Source organism: Akebia trifoliata, chromosome 3 (genome assembly GCF_017979445.1).
Source record: "Akebia trifoliata isolate Shusen 1 chromosome 3, ASM1797944v1, whole genome shotgun sequence".
NCBI lineage: Eukaryota > Viridiplantae > Streptophyta > Magnoliopsida > Ranunculales > Lardizabalaceae > Akebia > Akebia trifoliata.
The window spans coordinates 8,485,988-8,493,480 of NC_141377.1; the positions used below are offsets into that span (position 1 = coordinate 8,485,988).

Below are 7,493 nucleotides of genomic sequence, written 5' to 3' on the forward strand. Positions count from 1 at the left end.
TTATTAATTTTTTTTATAAAAAAAGAAGGCAATAATTGCCGCCACTACTTTTTTTATTTTATTTTTTCTGGCACGTTTAGGAACCATTTTCGGTTATTCCTAATTCGATAGGAACGATTTTCGACTGTTCCTAATTCTCAGGAATAATTTTGTTTTAATTTTTTTAAAATCTTTTTTTTATTAAGTTTTTATTATGATTTCCCCTTTGTTTAACCACGCATTTGACCCCACACGTAAAAGACAAAATGGCAGGATAAAATTTATATTTCGACCGTTGATCTCGACTACAAATACAAGGAATGAGTCTCAATAAAGATGGACTGTTGGATTAGATTGCATGACCAAAGTTTGACCATGCAAACACCCGGTCACCGAAGTTAAAGACATGCACCTTGATTATGATAATCTCTTGTAAATCAATGAAAAAAAATATCCAAATGAAAAAAATAAAAAATAAAATCTTTCTTTTATTTTCTCAAACCTAGTAATCTTTAACTCATGTAGATGATGATGACTACAATAATGATGATGATGACGACGATGATGATGGAGAGGAGTATGGTCATCATCATCATCAAACTGATTTGGTCTACATATATTAGATTTATTAAAATATAAAATTAATTTTAAATAATTAAAACATAATTTTAAATTTTATGGCCATCATCATCATCAAACTACTTTTAACGTCGGTAACCGGGTGTTTGCGTGGTCAAAATTCAGTCACGCAATCTAATCCAACAGTCCATCTTTATTGAGACTCATTCCTTATTTTGTAGTCAAGATCAACGGTCGAAATGTAAATTTTATCCCACCATTTTGTCGTCTACATGTCAGGTTAAACGTGTGGTTAAACAAAGGGGAAATCATAAAAAAAACCTAATAAAAAAATATTTTACAAAAATTAAAATAAAAATATTTTGAAACATTAAGAATAATTGAAAATCGTTCCTATAGCATTATGAACAATCAAAAACCGTTCCTGTAGCATTAGGAACAGTCGAAAACCACTCCTAAACGTGCTAGAAAAATAATAAAAATACAAAAAGTAGCGGCCACAATTGTTGACTTCTTTTTTTATAAAAAAAATAATTAAAAAACTTCAGCCCTTAAAGAGTCGAAAATTGGAATTGTTTATTCGCAATTTCTTTTTTTTTTATTTAAAACAAATTTTCAACCCTTAAAGGGCCTAAATGGGTTCCTATCGACAATTTCCACAAAATTGATACTTTTTTGTAAATTAATTTTTTTATTAGATTTTTATTGATAATTTCCCCTAGAATCACACGTTTTTATTTTGTTTGTGTTTAATCATTGTGTGGCTTTCTAGTCTTCTCAAGTGTTGTTTTAAACATGCATACTTTAGAAAATATAACATGTCTGGTTTCAGTACTATTTGACTCAGTTTTGGAAATTCATGATTTTGATTAATGTTAAACACTCAAGTAAATGTGTATGCTGTGACAACCAATTGTTTGCTTAATTAATAACATATGTGAAATCTCATTATTAGTTATTAATTATTTGGTAAAGGTAATAAATGTTAGTTTCTTTTGCTTTTTGAATTTGATTAGGTTTGTTATCTATATGGTCAACTCTCCACCACCTTCAATCAAATTATTCTTATAAGTTATATTTTTTTTGTAAACAAAAAAAACATAAGACGGGTGGTTGGCAGTCCACAAGAATAAAGCTCTTCATCGATAGTCATAAAATGAGTGAGGGTAGCACTCTCGCTCCTGAGTTGACTAAATCTCTCGTAAGTGATGTCATTTTTTTAATCAAATTTTTTATTTTTATTTTTGAAAAAATTATTTATCATCTTAATGTTTTCATTGGTTTGTAAGATAAATTAAATAGTCTTATTAAAAAAGATCATAGTTTTGCTTATAAAGATCTCGACCATGATCCTATTTTCATTGTATGTATGAATTATATTATTTAATTTTTATTTTTTTATTTACATATATTATATTAATCTTAATTGTGCATAGTTGTTTAGGAAATATGGAAAAAACATAGTAAGAGGAATGGGGGTGGAGTTTCAAAAACTTCATTACGTTATACAACTCTAAGTCAGAATCATATGGATAAGTTCAAAAGTGATATGATTAACTTAACTCAACTAATTCATGCACTAATGAAAGATAAGAAGAAGAAAAAGAATAAGAACAAAAAACAAAAGAAATCATCTACATTTGAAGTTGAAGGTCTTTCTACTCAGGTAAGATATAAAAACACTTTAGTTTTAAAGATTTTTCATTTAATTTTTCATTAATATTTAATTCATATAAATGATGGATTTCAATTTACATATCTAATAATAAAAAATAATTTTATTTTATAGGCGACGTCAAATTCTACAATTCCTAATAGGCAAGAACATAAAGAACCAGTATCAGAGCCATTATCATCATTGAATAATGGTAAAGTATATTATTGATAAACTTTAGAAATAATGTGATCTACACCAAAAGAATATCCTACTTTAGAAATAAAACATGAGAAGCCAGATAAAGAGTATTATTCGATTTGTAGCGATGAGATTGTTGACTCTTCGACGGAGTTAATGGATATAACTGGTCTCTAAGGGATTTTACTTGATATTCTTTGAGGTGAAGTGATTAGATGAATTAAGAGCCACTGTTGTGTCTTTTGAGAGACTCATGTTTTATTAATTTTTCTATAACACGTTTTCACATATAACTTTGACTTATATTAAGTAAATTTTTTTGAACATTTTAAATCATTTTTTAAGGTTTTATTATTCTTTGATACTATGGATTGAATGTTAATTGATGTGGATGGGGATGAAGATGGGAGTGAATGTAGATATGGATGTGTATTTTTTAGAAAGTACAAGTTGAAGACATTTAACATTTGGGCACTTTGAGAAATATCTTCTGTTTGGGCTTTACAATAATTCGATGGCCTAAGGCCGTTGAATTTATTAAAATCCCAACCGTCGAATCTATTGTTTTCAATGGTTCAAATCCATCAAATTTATTTTTTTCGACTGTTTTCAAGACCGACGAAAATAATTTTTATGACTTATAGCCATCGGATTTTTTTCCGACATGGCCCAATTCAACGGATGAGGTAGTCGAAATTTGCATGATTTGACAGTTTTGGGCCATCAATTTTGGGGTATTTTCACATATTACGCCTAGTTTGACCAATGGCCTAGTGCACAATGGAATACGCCCAATTAATGCCCGACTCTCTCTCTCTCTCTCTCTCGGGTGCAAAGATGAGGGCTATCAATGTGCCAAGTTTGAGCCGGAATTAGTTGACTTCTACCCCTTACCCTCACGGAATTGGTTTTATAAAATATTAAATGTATCATTTTTTTAATATATTTTTTTCATCAAAATAGGGGTCCAAAACTGTTAGAGATGTAAACTTATTATTTATAATATATTTTAGTAATTTTTTGTTAAAAAATCATACACCTCTACACAAAATAATACATATAAAATATACATGCAAGTTGCAAGTTGTGCTGCACTAGGCATTATTAAGCCCTTAGAATTTTTTAGTTTGACCACACCTTTGTGGGCTAGATCAAGGCCATAACCCTCCTTTAGTCCGTCGAGCATGGCCAAATTAGTGGACCAATGTGCTTGATTGGCAGCCCAACTCATGAAATGGTCCAAATTCAGTTGTGAGCTGGATTAGATGGGGATGGTTTGGGCTTACTAAATTTCCTAACCATGCTTCCCACTGAATAAATAGACAGGTCTTGGACTAGGTTTTAATTAAAATTGGTTCATGGAAGACTCGGACAGTCCAAGCCCAATCTATGTACTCCCTGATAAAAATGACTCAGGATCCAATACCATGTCTCATTCCCATAAAATTGAATAGGTGACCATGTGGTATGTTTTAGTTGGTGTTTAAAACACCTCGGACTCCTAATCAAGCCATTCAAGCAGCCCAAGGTGTTTGAATTCCAAAAAAAAAAAGAAAAAAAAGAAAAAAAAATGTGTCACGTAAAAACCTAACATTTTTATACAAACAGGACACTGTTCTTGATCACAAGTCAATAAAAATTGGATTTGCTTGTCTTACTGGAATAAGATGCAAAACACTTTCCTTACTACTTAAGTTAGTCCTGATCACTACATCATAATAGGTATAAAACGACTCCAAATTTGTGGAGCAGTCATTTTTTAGCGACTGATAGAAACAGTGGCTGCCATTAATTTACACGGATTTCACTCGGGTTTGGATCGTCCGTAGTTTTGCATTCCACACCAACGATCGCCCGCGCGTACCCATCATGAATTACTTTCTCTCTAACTCAACTTTCTAGGGTTTTACTTCATTTCACCTTTCTCCTCACTTCCATATCTCTCAGATGCAGTCGCAATTAGGTTTGAAGTCTTTAGGGGTTTCGCTTTCTCTCATGCAATTGGTTGAACTCTCTAAGGTTTTTATTTTTGTCGATTCCTTTCAGATTTTCTCTCAGACGCAATAGGATTTCAGTTCTCAAGTGTTTCGATCTCTCTAAGGAGAAATCGGATTTCAACTCTTTGCGTTTCGATCTCTCGTAGATTGGAAGCTGAATTTTTACTAGGGTGTTTTCATTCTTCAAGGTACGATCTATCTTGGTTTTGATCTCTCTCGTACGAAATCAGATTTCAACTCTCTAGGTTTCGATCTTGTGGCGCCCCGCCCAACGCTAACACAAATCCCCATGTCAGATCTCGAGGTATTATGTAGCACCTCGAAATTTCGGCATGATCTCCTCTGTTTATGTTAGCATTTCAAGGCGTTCAACCTGCACCTGATAAACGACATACAATCCTACATACATATACAAAATATAATACTAGCGGAAGCCTATATAAGTCTAATAACGTACGAATTATCAGAGTGCGGAAGAAGAAAATTTACGGGATTATACAAAATTTTCTCACTCTAACAAGAATCCTAACGCTCAATACAAATCTATAATACTCCTAGACAAATGGAGTATAACTCCAATACTTACCAAGTGACAAAGTCTGGCTATCTATTTGACCCACCAGATGATTCTCACTCGTGCTCTATACTTGTCTCGCCAAGCTTTAGATCTGAAACTAAAAAAAATAGAGAAGGAAAGGGTGAGTAACAAGGGTTACCCAGTAAGGAAGCAACAATTTCTGCCAATAACCTCTCCTAACATGAACGAATAAACATACTGAATCATTTTAAAATAAACAAAATTTTACAGAAGAAAACTACGATTAACTGGTACATATAGCCAGGGATGAGCAACTAAACATTTTAAAACTCACATTACATCGATCAGCAGTACTCACTATAACATTCTCTTTTTATACAAATCTAATTGATCAAATGGAAACAATAAACATTCATTTCATCTTATATATCAAAATAAGCAACAGATACATAATACACAATGGTGGAGTATTGGAATTAGAGAGTTGGGATTCACGACTGGATCGCTCCCAGTCGGGACATGATGTTACAATTCTTCTCGGACTTTTAGTTCCTGATTTTGTGGCTGGTCGCTGTTTACCACGCTTGGTTGACCATTTATCCGGCTCAGGCTGGCCGTTTGACGTGACCGTAAGCAATGGGTCTCTTTTCGATGTGTCAGAACGTTCGACTACTATAGATTGTTAGTGATCACTGACTAATCATCTTCGTCTATGCCTATCAGGCGTACATGTGATTCCCAAAGATACAAACCATTCGTATACGACCACCTTTACATTACAAGTTCACTGGTAAAGATAGAGAGGAATAGACCCGGATTCCAGTTGTGAGTCCACTCTCATACGCGTCCCATACCACGTATGAGTTTGGTGGTCCCTACCGTACATCCCAGGATAGTACACCACTCCGGATGATATGATGCACTATCCCTTCAGGCATTCACAAACTCTTTAACAGCTCACAAAATAGCTACTTATATATATTATTTTCATTTGAAAACAAAAGAGAAATTAACAATACAAGGTTGAGAATAGATATCCAGTTTCCTACCATGCAAGTGTGGCCACCCGGCCTAAAATAAATAACATAACAGAGCGCCTCGCGCTAACAGAAAGTAAATAAACATGCAACCAGTAACATTATCCCTGGATATCCGTTCACCAACCTGCATACAACACAACAACGTAAAATGCAGACATCACCCTCGGGTGTGACTCTGACATTTTATCGTTTCATACCCTTTTTCCCTTTTTTCGACTTTTACAGTTTTCAATCTCTTCATAAAATATCCGTTTTCTGATATTCATCAACTCAATATGAGTTCATTGAATATTAAATCACATTTTTCAACTATAGAATTTATTTCTATCAATAATATTGAAAAAAAATACAAATTTCATATCAAAACGGGGTCCGAGCAGTGCACAAGACCCAATTTATGGCAATAACCCGTTAAAATACCCTACCCACGTATAATTTGTTAAAAATACAAGTAAACATATCAATCATGCAATTTCTGGCGTGAATTTTTCAAATAACAAAATAATTCTATATTTTAAAAATACATCCAAATTTTTTTGATAAAATCCTAAATGCAATTTTCACAATCAACGATTACTAATAGAAATTGAGAGTTCCTTACAATCACTAGGCGACGGAATTGAAGTACGTGCGCGGAAATCGAGACGATTGGCACGAAAATCGAGGCGGACCGAACTTCGAAGCGGATGATTTTTGAAACTGGCTTGGTGGTTTTGAAGATCTCAATGTACTCGTCTCTTCTCCTTTCTACGGCGAAAGACGGTTTGACCCCGAAATCGATGAAAACCGAGGTCGAAGTTACGAAAATCTCCGTATAAAAATACGGCTGATTTTTGACTATACGGGGTGAAAAAGACGAGAAAACGGAAGGAACTTGGTTGGGTTATGTAGAGAATGAGGCTGCGGACGTTTCTCCCTTCTGCGTCGGAAGACGATTTGACCCCGAAATGGACGAAATCCGAGGTCAAAATTTTGAAGTTTTCGTATCCAAATACGGCTGATTTTTGACGATATCGGGTGAAATAGGAAGTGAAACGAAGAAAGGTTGGGTGGGTTTTGTAGAGAACGTAGCTGCGGACATTTCTCCCTTCTGTGTCGATCGTCGACGGCGAGCCGTTTGTGAGAGATTTGAGGTGGAAGAATCGAAGGAAAAACAAAATATATTTTTTTTTTTTTCGTTTTTTTTTTTTTCGCACTGTTTGGACGAGTGGGGAAGATGAGATTAAAAAAAAAATTAAATATTATTTATATAATATTTGGGACGAATTCGGTATTTCGCCTATTGTTTTGATCGACGATAACTTGGTCATTCGGTCTCCAAAACTGACAAACGAATACTCTATTTCGCCTAATTTTTCATTCCGGATCTAATGGTATAGTCAATTTCTACAAATTATGTCTCCATCAAAAATTTACATTTTTGGCCTGACGTGACCCATAAACTTGATGTCGTTTTCGTTTTTGGCGATAATTCAACTTCCTGATCTCCGAAAATGACAAATAAA

At 33.8% G+C, this 7,493-nt stretch overlaps 1 long non-coding RNA gene across 1 annotated transcript; it reads right to left on the reverse strand.

Annotated features, from left to right (window-relative positions):
* Positions 1-4,832: 4,832 nt before the first annotated feature.
* LOC147405884 (uncharacterized) lies at positions 4,833-7,147 on the reverse strand. The gene is made up of 2 exons (XR_015175754.1): positions 6,590-7,147; positions 4,833-5,084 (listed from the first exon to the last, which is right to left on the reverse strand). It is a non-coding gene; the product is annotated as an uncharacterized LOC147405884 (long non-coding RNA).
* Positions 7,148-7,493: the final 346 nt, after the last annotated feature.